The 13,883-nt window shown below is 45.3% G+C and overlaps 1 long non-coding RNA gene across 1 annotated transcript in view; it reads right to left on the bottom strand.

The window, feature by feature from the left end:
- LOC143385154 (uncharacterized) overlaps positions 1–13,883 on the bottom strand; it is a 67,470-nt gene that overhangs the window by 38,318 nt on the left and 15,269 nt on the right. The window contains exon 3 of the long non-coding RNA XR_013089445.2: positions 2,169–2,292. This is a non-coding gene — a long non-coding RNA (uncharacterized LOC143385154). The remainder of the gene's footprint in view (positions 1–2,168; positions 2,293–13,883) is intronic.

Here is a 13,883-nt window from a genome sequence, read left to right as displayed (position 1 = left end):
GACATGGATGTATATGACCTACCAGGGAAGCTGACCTTGGTTTCAGCTGAGTTTTTACAGGAATTTAACTAAGCATTTGGCATGAGTTGGATGAGCAGAGCAATAAACTAGGCTCAAGTGCTGCTCTCTGGGTACTTACCATAGAGTGTGGGAGACAGGTTAGTGTCCAGGAAGTAAGACAAGGGCAGGTGGTATGGATAGAGATGGGGGAATCACGATGTAAACTATGTAGCGGGAGGGTGGCATCAGGCAGCATCAGGGTCTCCAGACTGTTTTTTTTTTTTTTTTTTTTTTTTCCTGATCCCCATGTGCGAGGTACCCTTCAGAAAACCCTGACCAGCAAAGCCTTCTTGAGGAAAGGCCTGTCGTAGGTAATGCTGGGAAGGCAAGCACTAAACTCTGACTTTGGGGCCCACCGGAAGGCTTCCTTTCTGACCCCACCTAAGTTGGTCTTCCTATTCCCACTCCAAGACTTGAGTTCCTGGCCACACCAGAAGTCCACTTGCACAGCTCACCGGAAATCCATGTTCCTGGGCTCACAGCAGGTCTGAAGGCAAGTACTTGATTTTACTTCCCAAGAGGCTATGCACCCGGTCACTCCTACTTAGGGACTATCTGAAACATGCCTGCTTCGTCTAACAGTTCAGAAGAGATACGCTGTGAGCACTGGCTCCCTACAGGCCTCCTGCATTTCTTCCCTGGTTTCTTCTTAGATCAAAGGAATGTCTAGAATGCATTTTCTTGGTGTGGTGTTTTTCCTGATTGCATCTTGATTCAGTTTAGGTTACACACATCTATACATGTGGTAAAATGGTAAAATACCTACAGGCTTCTTGCACAGATGACAATTTCCTAATGTACAGTCTTGTCATGCACATGCATTGGGGGATATTGCATGAACGGTACACTGAACTGTGTGTTCTATCATTACAAGTTTCCTTGAAACTGTATTTTGATATAAAAAAGCAAAAAATTCTAAACAAGCATTTATCTTGACTAAAAATTAACAGAGCTTGGAGAGCACTGTTTAACTCTCATTTTATGGATCTTTGGGAAAGACTGCTCTTATCTATAGCAGCCTGGCAGATTCCTAGAGGCAAAGGCTGGGCTGGTCCTTCTGGAAAAAGTCACAGAAACATCTCTATCATTATTTTGGTGATAATTAAATGGGCATGAGGCTTGATATCTTATTTAGAATAGCCATTTATTTACTTATTTTTTAACTACCAGGGATGGAATCCAGGGCTACATGCATGCTAGCAATTCATGTACTACTGAGTTATACCCCTAGTCTCCATGAAGAAAATTGAGCTCACAGTTCTGTAAGTCCAAGAGCATGGTGCTGGAATACTAGCAATTCCTCCAGCTCCCCAGACATCACAATGTGGTGCAGAAGTAGAAAGGGAGCAGGCCAAGTGCAAAAGGAGTCATATGCATGGTGTAGACTCCCTAAATAACAACCTGTTCTCATACCTCAGTATGTGAGACCTGCATTAATGCCTTCTGAGGTGAGTGTCCCCATGATCTAATTACCTTCCATTTGGCACCACATATAAAAGGTTCCACCACCTCAATACTGCCACACTGGGGAACAAGCTTCAGGCACTTGAACCACTGGGAGGCACATATCTAGTTTCAGTAAGCTTTCTTCCTCTGACTGTTCCATTTCCTGTGACTCCTTGGCTTGGATGGATTTGCTATCTGCATTACCCAGTATTTGACGTTTTATGGGTAACAGGGAGAGGCTGTAATTTAGAGTGGGGCACTGGGACCAACACTGAATTTATGATAACAAGCCAATTCCAATTGGGGAGAGCCAGCCACACTAGAAATGTCACCACATGATGAGGGGAGGGTGTGAAACTTTGTGCTACATATAAGCCAGTGCTCCAGGAAGCAGAGGAAGGCTAGAGATTGGGTTCTACTGCAAGACAACTGAAACTATCATGCCTCCCTAATGAATTCCAGTAAAAACTCAGGCCACTGAAACCAAGGTGAGCTTCCCTGGTTGGTGAGGCACTGAGCACATCAATGTCCTGGGAAGATGATGCATCCTGAGGGTACCTCCCACACCTCATGCCATGTGTTTCTTTTGGGGCTGGTCCCAAATAGTGTCCTAACCTTGGGGGTCCCCGTGAATAGGAAGCTTCTAACCAAACTCCACTCACCTCCTCCCCAGCAGGTTCTCCACACCTTGTCCTCTCTCCTCAACATCCTCCGTCCTCTGGTGAGTCAAGGTCTCTGCACCTCAAAAGAGTGTTTCCCCTCTGTGACCCCAGATCCAGTGACATCCTTGGGAAAAACAGAATGAGCGTCAATGGTGAACTTTGGTTGCTTCTGCCCAACATGGATTCAAGGGTCCAGTTTGCTGTCCCAGCTGAAATAAATTTAAAAGGCAGGAAATATATATGGAAAGTCCATGTTTAGGAATTTAGATTCCTGAGAGGCCAGCCCAGAAACAGCCCAGCTCTCTGGCCAGATAGGGAGTGTTCAATCCACAGAGAAGGAGGGGACATGGGGTCAGCAGTGTCCCTGAGCAGAAAGGACAGAATATCTAAGGCAACTAGAGGTCACAGTGCAGAGAACTAGAGAGAACTAGAGAGAGGCGAGTTTCAGAAGGGAAGGGGCACAGCAGAACTCCCGAGCACAGTGTCTTAGGCTGGGGCGACTGTGTGCTGTTGACTTCCAACCAGGGCATACAGGCAGTGGGAGAGTCTAGGGCAGGGGACCAGTGAAAGGTGTTTCCTGGCAGTGATGAGTCAGTGGGTGAGATGTTCCCTGCAGGCCAGCAGAGACTCTCTTGTGTTCAGCATTGGGTACCCCAATCCCCTACCAGGCTCTGTGTCACAAAGGGAACTTCAGGGACTCCAGGTAGTTGATGGAGAAATGATTAGATGTTACACACCAGGGAAGGGAAGGCAGCTTCTCAAAGAGAAAATCAGGGTGGGGGAGCAGCCTAGAAATGCCAAACTTTACCAACATTCAGCATCTGAAGCCCAGCCACGTGGACTCTTCTCTAATGGAGATGGAAACCGTCAGAGCAGAACTGGGGGCTCACAGGTGAGGGGAGATTCAAAGCAAGTGGAGGTTCACACAGAGGCCTTTGCTCCTGTGGTCCAAGGGTTAGGTTTCCCTTCCAACATGTGGAAACCAGAGCAGTGCAAAGCCCAGCCCCATTCATCTCAATCTGCGTGGGGCTGCACAAAGTGTCCTAAAAGTTTTGGCTGATGAATAACATGATGTATTCTGCAAAGTGTATGCATGTATGTATTTATTTATTGTAGTTGTAGATGGACAGAATGCCTTTATTTTACTTGTTTATTTTTATGTGATGCTGAGGATCAAACCCAGTGCCTCATGCATGCTAGGCAAGTGCTCTGCCACTGAGCTAGAGCCCCAGACCCTGCAAAGTGTATTTAGAATAACAAGAATTTGACTGTGATTCTTGCCTAAACGCTGGGCATCTGTCTAGTCAGATGTGGGAGAACAAGTGCCCAAGGATACATAGTTCGAGCCACCTGACCTTGTTAACTGGCTGATTAGGCTACCCTGGCTCAGAGTGGCAGGTCCTCCCTGGGGAGGAAAAGCTTAGAAAAGCACACGCCCTTCCCCAGTCATCATCAATATCAGCAGGGCAGAAAAATCTTTGCTTTGCAGAAGGACACAGAGGGGACACATCCCATGCTCTATTTGCCTCTAGAGGATTTGTGTAGAACTCCACAAATATGCTAGGATTTGGGGTTCCATTATGGGGTATGAAGTTTGAATCAGGCCCTTTGGCCTGCCACCTGGGCCATGGTAGCTAAGTTACTTCATGTCTCTGGGCCTCAGTTTCCCTGTCTGAAACATAGTGATGAAGCGAGAGTTTCTCTGCTTCTACTGGAAGGTGGGACTTTTGTCAGTTACAGGCCTCTGAAGCCAAAAAATCCCATTTCTTCTCAACTCCCACGAAGTGATGTTAAGAGTGGCAGCTCTCAGTGGTGGGCTATGTGCCTAGTATTGCAGCAGACCCCACAGCTCACTGAAAATTTCTTCTTTCTGGACTCTTTGTCATGAATTTGAAGAATGAAAATCACAGATGAGGATAAGTGAGTGCAAGAGCAGAATATATTCAAGTGTGACCAGAAGCAGAACTCCCACAGGGCAAGAGGAGATCCAACAGGGTTGCTGTTTGGGAGTGTGCTAGTCTAAGGATTTACACAGCACTTGGGTGAATACACTGGATGAAATTTATGCAAATCAGCTTTGGAAAAATACCAACGCTATTGGTTAACTCTTGAGACTGAATTTCCATTCAGGTCTGCCTTACTTCTGTTTTCTCACTGCTGGCCTGCAATCCCAGCTTCCCAGGAGGTTCAAGTTAGTGGACCCTGGATGCCCAGGTGTTCCGAACTGCAGCCCTGTGTGGAGAGGGTACCTGTACTGGTCCAGGGCCAAGCTGCAGTGGGGTGACAGGTTGGCATCCTCTGGCTTGCCTCAGTATTGCCTCACTGTGCCTCAAGCCAATTTTGTCATAGCAGGCTCTGGAGAGCTATGGTCTGTGGATACACATTCCCTGGGATATCTTCTTGCACTTAGCTAGGGGTAGCAGTAGGTGGTTGACATTGGGACAAGTACATGGATTCAGTGGCATCTGCAGCTCTAAGTCATAAGGCCTAACTGACTGACAGTGGTACAGCAACAGGTAGTGATAGACTTTGGTACACAGCAGCTGCTGTTTTTAAGACAATTAACAAGGGAGAGATTGCAGATCACAGCTAGGACCTTCTTTTGAAGGTTTTTCTTTCAGAGCTATCACCATGGCCAAGATGTTGGGTTGCATGTGGCAGAGAGAACTGGGCAGGTCCCTCCTCCAGGGCACCCTTGGCTGCTAGGAATACATCTTCACCTTCAGTTTTGGGCTCCATATAAGTGGGTCTTGTGCAGAAATGACCTGGCAGGCAGAAGGATTTAGGTGGAGGCTGACGGTGGGTAAGAGACGTCCCCTACTGATGCAGGAGGAAGACTATGGCCACACAGGCTTCTCAAGAGGAGTTGTTGTCTGGTCAGACATCTACGAATAGATCCTAGAAAGGAACACTATAGAGTGATGCCCCTGGGCAGTGAGCTTTACAAAGATCACTTCCTGTGTGGGGTGCTGAGTTTAGGATCAGCCCACTTCAGAGATAAGGAAATTAAGGCTGGGAGAAGTCTCTTGACCTGCGCATGTATCAGAGCTGGACACTGGTAGAAGCAGAAATTGAATTCAGGGTTACCTGGCCTGATACTGTATTGAAAGAGACTGGATTGGATGTGGGGAGCAGGACTTGGGAACCCGCAGCATGGCTGCTGTCCTGTAGGGCTCTTCATTTGTCAGAGATTAGATGACACAAGAATGACCCAGCTGGGGAATGAGGAGGATCAGCGGTGGGCTGGCCAGTGTGTTTCCAGCATTCTAAGGGCAGGTGGTCTAGCTGGGCATAAATGTGCTGGGCTTTGGAGAAGAATGACAAGCTTCTATCTGAGACACTAGTGTGCCATGCCCTTCCCCTGAGGCTGGCATCCTGGCAGTGACTAGAGGAAGTTGGGCTTAGACTGGCTTTGCCCCAAGCAGGCTAGTTGGCATGTCTGGGGTCCATGACAGCTCCTTCCTAGCTGCTCAGAATCAGTACTGCTGGCATCATGGTCATGCTCTACATCAGCCCATACATGAGGATCTGCTACTAATCCTGTGGAGTCAGCCTCTCTTCATTTGTCCTGCTTATAGCTTTAGGAGTACTCCTCCCTAACATGTGGACACACAGCATCTTGCTGAGATGAGTCTGGGGTGGTCCTGGGACCTGCATTTCTAACAACTGCAGGGTAAGGCCAAGGCTGTTGGTCTGGGGAACTTGCAAACACTCCCACAGCCTCCATGCTTGGTCTGTGTCCATCTGTCCTCCTAGTATGCCATCTGGTTATCTCCCATCCTTCAAGACCCTTCCCTGCCTTGTCAAACCCTTCTCCACAGCATAAGCCTACACTCCTGTTTCAGCCATCCTGACTTTTTGTAGTGGAGATACATGCTTACTCCTACCACCCATGACAGTGGGCCTCGCCTGGTCAATTTACAGGGTTCTGGTGTTCCTGCAGAAGTCCATGCCTCCCTGAGTTTCATGTTACAGCAATTCCCATCCTTTGTTTTTGTTTCTTTTTCATTTTGTACTGGGGACTGAACCCAGATGTGCTCTACCACTGAGCTACATGCTCAGCCTTTTTATTTTAAATTTTGGGCTCAAACTTGTGATCCTCCTTTCTCAACTTCCCAAGCGGGTAGGATTATAGGAGTGTGTCACCCAGCTTAGATTAATCTTTACAAGTATCTATGCCCTGGGATGATAGTATTCTTGAGGGGATTTTCTTTTTCCTCTGCAAGGCCCCACTGGGACAAAGATGTGACCCTTCTCTGGGCAGCTCTAGGACCCTCAGGGATGCAGTCTTCATCAGAATATGGCACCTCAAGACTGGCAGCCAGGATCATACCGGCTCCTCATCTCAGGAGCAGCGCAGCTCTGTTGCACTGAGCTCCAATCCTCCTCGAGTCCTGGTTCCTCAGAGGTTTCTGATGGATCTGAAGTTTACTGGGATATAGTTCAGACAGGAGGTTCTTCCTCATTAGTGTATCGTCTGAGTCTGGGGGAGTGTGTCTGACACAGCCATCCCTGGTCACAGAAAAGGAGCAGCCCTGCCCCTGAATTTCTCAGTGGCCCTGCAGCCAATGCTCCCCTCTGGAGGTCTTGGATAGTGTCTGTGATCTCACTGTTATCTGCTGAGGGGAGGGGTGGCTTACCTCCCTAGATCAGGGAGCAGGGTCCAATCCTCTGGTGGTATGCTCCTTCCTGTTTTCATCAGTCACAGTGAGACCCTTCCGGGCTTTCCTGGCCACTCTCCCTCCCTTGGGCTCTGCATTGGTGGTGTCCTGGCTTCCTCAGTTCTGTCCATGCCCACACTCCTGGGGAGTGAGTCTTTATCGTGGCTGTAATGGGTGATTATACACCTGGTCCTACAGTTCTCGGGGTCAGGATTCTCCCTGGGCTGAGGCTGAGGTGTGGGTAGGCTGCATTCCTTCTACAGGCTCTGTGAAGAATTTCCCTCCTGCCGTCTAAAGCTTCTGGGGGAACCTGCATTCACTGGCTTCCTCTATTCTCCAAGACAGCAATCAGCTCATGTCTTTCACTCTGACCTCTGGATAATGCAGAATAATCTCCCCATCTCAACATCTGCAATTGCACATGCAGAATCTCTTTTGCCATATGAGGTGCTATGTTCACAGGACCCTGGAACACTGTGGGGCCGTTTCAGCTGCCTATCCCTTCCTGAGGCTATTGTGGCATATCCTGAAACCCATTTTATTAGCCCAACAGCCTTGTCAGTGTCCCTGCTTGGCTTTTGACAGATCTCAGTTCTGCCAACGAGATCAGCTCCCATGACTCTAGAAGAAACAGCAACCTGAGAAGTTACTAGCCCAGAGGTGCATACTACCTGAGTCACAGGCTCAGCCACAGCCCTCAGACCATAGCATGTGGCTGCTTTGAGCTTTCATCTTCACAGCAGATGTTGCTAGCTCACATATGGCTTGGGAAGGGCTGGTCACAGACAGAAGAGGACAGCTGGAGCGGGGGGTAGGTCCCAGCTACCTCCTGACTTGCAACCCTATCTCCCCCGATGGCATCCTGTACTTCTTGAAGAAAAAGCTGGGTGGCACAATGTATGTGTGGGTCTCATGCTGTCCTACCTGTACCCCCATGAGACCTGGAGATTGACCTTCCCAGTTCTTCCCAGGGCAAGTGAGACAGTAGAAGACTGGGTACTTATATATGATGGATAATATCAACTCTCTCCTTTTGGAAAACTTTTTTTTTTTTTTACTTACTAGTATAAGTAAAATAAAAATGGCACATAATTAATACAAAATTTAAAAAAATAGAGAAAAATATCTAAGATCTAAAGAATGAGATAGTAAAAAAAAAATAGCCTTTAAATTCCAAGAATTATCCTGTTAAGAGTCTCATTTTAAAATAGTAGGCAATCTATGTCCTCATTTTTGGCTCAAAGGCAGGTTTTATAAAGTAATTAATTGTAATAGTTCTCTTTTGCAGATAAATGGCGCAGATCTGTAAAAACAGCCCCACATAGCTGGCCCTCCAAGCAAAACAGAAAACAATACCCCCATATTGCCTCCTGGAGAGCTGGGACCCTCAATAAGAATATGTCCTAACACTGTCCATCCTAACACTATCCAAAGTCCCTGGGCTTGAAACACCTAGTGACAATACCTACAAATGCTGCATTAATGTAGTACGCACACAGACAAAAAGTAAAAGTGGAGTGCTTCAGATCAAGGTTCCAGGAAGACATGAGGCACTGAAGAAGACACAAAGCTATGCAAGCCTTGGAAGGCATCTGCATTTACACATTCACTTTCCACTTGAGATAAAGAAGCAGAAATGGACCTGGGCCCTGTAGTAGGTGCCAGGTGATGACCCCCTACCAAGGAGCACAGCTGTGTTGCAATGTCCTCACCAGTCTTCCTTGAGTGACCCATAGTCCTACATCAGGTACAGCCACTGACAGCAGAGCAACAAAGATCACAAAATTGTGGATGTTTCTGGTTCCTGCAGCCATTTTCTATGGCTAGAAATAAGCAAGAGCTCCTGAGGCTCAAAGGCAGAGGAGAAGAAAGAGGCGTCTCCTCATTAAGCCAAACATGGTAAATAGCAGCCCTCAGCTGTCAAGAGCCTTCTCTATGAACACATGATAGCAATGAGAATGAACTGTTTCTAGTCAAACCTCTCACACAGGGCCAACTACAGCACTTCATCTCAAATAAAAAAAGATCCAGGCAGAATGGCACATGCCTATAAACCCAGCGACTTGTGAGGCTGAGGCAGGAGGATTCCAGGTTCAAGGTCAGCCTCAGCATCTTAGACCCTATCTCAAAATAAAAATAAAAAGGCTTGGGGATATGACTCCATGGTAGAGCGTCTCTGAGTTCAATCCTGAGAGCCCAGAGCCACGCACACATGCACACACAGAAGCACACAAAATAATAGAAAAAGAAATGACTACGATAATATCAAGAATATTCCCAACAAATACTTGCTCATATATATTTATAGAAAAAGAGGATCAACCTTTTGAACACAGATGATAGAATTATATTTGTTCCAAATGCTCCCTCTACAACTTGTGATATTTCTTTTGTAGAGAAATATCAACCCAAAGCTAAATACATTGTCTTTATGCTCAAATGATGAATTAATTATTGAGAGGTGACTAATAAAACAAAGGCACAATGGAAATTATACACGCATTAAGAATTACCAATGTGTTAATTATTTTAGAAAAGCAGACTTGAAAGTAAAATTTATAGGGAAAAAACCTCACTGATTCAGTGAAGGTAACACAAGTGACAGTTAAAAACTGCAAATGGGTCAAGTTGATAAAAACTCAATCTTAGGACTGAGTGGTAGGACACTTGCCTAGCATGCAAAATGTCTGGGTTTCATCCAAAGTACCATACAACAATGATGATGATAATGATAATAATAAATTAAGTTTTAGAACCTCCTCCTTTCCCTGAACCCTAGTCCTCAGTTACTTTTTCTAGAAATAACAAGTAGCTGTGTCTCCTTCCATGGAAAGTACATAACAATACATATTATATTCTCTTTAGAAGACCAGCAAATGACATATGATGTCTTGTACCTTAGCCCACACAAAATCACCCTTCATTGTTCACGACTTATTTTCTCTTTCTCCCCCCCCCCCCCCGCCCGCCTCACTGTGCAACCTTTTTCAGTGCCAGCAGCCTAAAGGCAGAGGTCAGGCAGAGCTTCTGGCCTAGTCTAGGACACTATCAGAGGCACAGGGGAGGGGCCTGCCACAAATCCATATCCAGGAATCACTCTCACGTAAAGGTGCACAGCAGACCATGAAATGGATGAAGTAGGTTCATCTAATCAATGACCTTTGGACACACATAGTGTTTTCTGATGTTTTATTTCTAGGAACAACACCATGATGAAAATCCCTACAAGAGCTCCTTTGCACACATCAAATATATAGGAAAAAATGGGTGTATACAATCCCTAGGGATTCAATTAATTTACTTTCTCACGAACAAAATGAGCTGCCTGAGGGCTGGGGACCTGGCTCATGGCAGAGAACTTGCCTGGCATGCAAGAACCCGGATTCTACCCCCGGTATTGGGGGGGGGGGGGGAAGAGATTCCTATTTCTACCCAACCTCATCAGTGCAATGTACGAACAGATTTTATTTCGTAATTGAAGCTAAACATTTTTTACATTTGAAAGTCATTTGTTTTCTCTACTGCTTGTGTTGTCTGCCTGTCTTTCTACTGCCTGTGGGTTCTCTTCCTATCACTGTAGAAGACATTATATGCTAAGGACACTGCTTCCTTATTTAAGGTGTTACAAATACTTTTTCCTACCTGGATTTTTTGTTTGCTTCTTACCTTTTCCACAGTATTTGTTGTTCTTGTTTTAGAAATACATGACAGTAGAATGCATTTTGACATATTATATATACATGGATTCTAACTTCCCATTCTTGTGGTGTAGAAGGTGAGGAGTTAAAGTGATCATGTATTCTTATATGAACACAGTAATTTTTGATACATTCTGTTTTCCTATTCTCTCACCCCCACCACTCCCTCCCTTCCTTTCATTCCCCTTTGTCTAATCCAATGAACTTCTCTCCCCCCCACCTTATGTGTTAGCATCCACATATCAGAGAGAACATTCAGCCTTTGGTTTTTTGGGATTGGCTTATTTCACTTAGCATGATAGTATCCAGTTCATCCATTTACTGGCAAATGACATAATTTCATTCTTCTTTAAGGCTGAGTAATATTTCATTTTGTATATATACCACATTTTTTTTCCTCCATTCGTCTGTTGGTGGGCATCTAGATTGGTTCCATAGCTCAGCTATTGTCAATTGAGCTGCTATAAACCCTGTGTGGTTGCATCACTACAGTATGTTATTTTAAGTACTTTGGGTACATGGGATAACTGGTGGTTATCAAGTGGTGGTTCCATTCCAAGTGTTCTGAGGAATCTCCATTATGCTTTCCAGAGTGATTGCACCAATTTGCAGTCCCAGCAACAACGTATGCGTGTACCTTTTTCTCCACATCCTCACCAACATTTATTGTTACTTGAACTCTTAATAATTGCCATTTAATTTGTTTTTCTCTAATTACTAGAGATGTTGACTTTTTTCATCTGTTAACTGACCATAGACACTTCTATGGTCGCAGAAGATCCTCTGCCTATTTATTGATCGGGTTATTTTATTGGTGTTAAGTTTTTTCAGTTCTTCATACATAGGAAGATTAATGCTGTATTGGAGGTGAAGGTGGCAAAGCTTTTCTCCCATTCTGTAGGCTCTCTCTTCACATTCTTGGTTGTTTCCTCCTTTGCTGTCGGGAAAATTTTTAGTTTGATATTTATGATCTTTTGGGAAAGTAAAAGGTGCAGTTCCTTAGAAGTTTGGCAGTTCCTTAAAAGGTTAAAGGTAGAGTTACCAAATGACCCAGCAACTCTACTCCCAGGTGTGGGAAGCTATCCTCACACGTGATTGAGTTACCTCCCTGGCTGGGTGACAGGCGCTTAGACACAGCTGTGTCAGAGCTTTCCCCACCCTTTTCCAGGTCCGAGGGCTTGTCCATGCAGAGGCATGTCTGGCCCGTGTCTGGCCACTGCCCCGTCGCCCCTGACCTTGGGATGCTGCCCCCCTTAACACTTCATCCTCCCCCTCCCCCTCCCACCCCTCCCCTCCCCCTCCCTCCCCCCTCCCCCGTCCTTCTCTCTCTCTCTCTCTCTCTCTCTCTCTCTCTCTCTCTCTCTCCTCGCCTCTTTAGTAAACCTGTAAACCTCACTACCTCATTAGGTGGCTGGAGGCGGGAGCTAGGAGAAGCCGTCCTGGAGCTGGTTTTAAAGGTAATTAGAGTCTTGTCTCTTTAATTTAAAACTCCCTAGCATTTACTCATGAATCGAACCTTCTGTAATGAAGCCAGCACTGGTCATGTGGCAAACCCAGGTACATACCTGGGAGAAATGAAAACACATGTCTGTACAAAAACTTGTGTGCAAATATTCATAGCAGCATTATTAGTATTAGTTCAAAAAGGGAAATAATCAAATATTCACCACCTGATGAGTAAAATGAGTCAATTCCTTCAATGTAACCTTATTCAGCCATAAGAAAGAATTAAGGTCTGAGCATGTAAAATAACATGGATGAACCCTGAAGATTTACACTAAGAAGCCAGACAAAAGATCACATAGTGGATAATTCCACTTCTATTATGTCCAGAATAGGCAAATCTATGGAGACAGAATGGAGATGAGAGGACGGACGCCTAGGGTTGGGTGAACCGGGGGTAAATGGTGAATGACTGCTAATGGGTACTGACAGGATTTCTTTTGGAGGTGATGAAATATTCTGATGTTGATTGTGGTGATAGTTGCCCAACTCTGATGTGTACTAAAAACCCCTGAGTTGTACACTTTAAATAGGTGCATCACAGCGTATGCAAATTACATCTCAATAAGCTATGAAATAAAAAGGAACAAGTGTCCAATAGAAAAAGCTACTCTTTAACCTTTCACACTGACACACACAATGGCCCACATAGCACTTATAACAACTGCCAGGAGGACCCTGAGGAAGATCAAATAACTGCTAAGCAGAATTCCAAAGGTACATCAAATCTCCCTTGCTGCATGACATATGAAGTCAGAATGCCAATTCACCTGTCCAGAAACAGGGAGGGTCAGAAATAGAATCCAAGGCACGGTTTTGTTAAACATGATACAAAGAAATAAAGGGAGGCAATATTTTCCAAAACAAGTAAGGCTGACAGTGGAATATAATTTTCATCAATAAAATATCTACTAAGTCAACTAAATATTATGGCTTTCTTTTTTTTTTTTCACTTGCTATGCTTATATCATTGTTCTTAGTCTACGCTTGCTATATTCCATTTAAATGCATTTAAAGCCATAAACAAGCAAGTATAATGCAAACCACTATGACTCAGAAATATGCAACCAGTAAACCAACAACTACATGTTTGCTAAATTACTAACAAGAGAATTTGTACATCTGTGGATTAACAAGATAATACACATTAAATCTGAACAAAGAGGGAAGGCACTTGAACAGAGATGCAAAAATGTTCATGGTGAGTATTGATAAAACTCAAAAGGAGAAGTCCTGAGGTCTATAACTATGACTTTGTAACTCACTGCAGAACAATGAAGTCAGCAACAAAAAACACAAAGTCATAATTGTAAAATAAGACAAGGTGGGCAGCGACCAAAGGAGGCAGATTTAAAAAGGCTGCCGAACGAGGCTTTATTTGAGATTCACTCCTGGGCGGCAATTCATCAGACCCACAGAGTGGACAGGAGAAGGGTCTGAGGAGAAACCGCATGGGAGCTCCACCGGACTGGGATTTTATGGGGCTTAGGCAGGAAGGGAAGGGCTTGGGACAGGAAAAGGTGTTTTTAGAGTCCCTTGTCCCTCTGGAGTTGGTCGCAGGAAGCTGGTTGAACCCCAGGATTGGCCAGGGGATTCTGCTGACTGACAGGCATTTCTGTCGGCACCATATTGATGTTTTTTCCCAAGGGCAGGCTGCTTCACTGCCACCAACCTGACAATAATGACTCTGGTCCATCCCTACATCCCTATTTTAGCAGAACATAGTACATCACTTGGCAAGACTGTCCTATTAAAGATTCAGGTCCAGGAGCTGGGGTTGGGGCTGGGGCTGGGGCTCAGCAGTAGCGCACTTGCCTGGCATGTGTGAGGCACTGGGTTCGATTCTCAGCACT

Source organism: Callospermophilus lateralis, chromosome 19, assembly GCF_048772815.1.
Source record: "Callospermophilus lateralis isolate mCalLat2 chromosome 19, mCalLat2.hap1, whole genome shotgun sequence".
Taxonomy (NCBI): domain Eukaryota; kingdom Metazoa; phylum Chordata; class Mammalia; order Rodentia; family Sciuridae; genus Callospermophilus; species Callospermophilus lateralis.
Note: the sequence above shows the minus strand (reverse complement) of the source record. Positions and strands in the feature narration are given on the sequence as shown.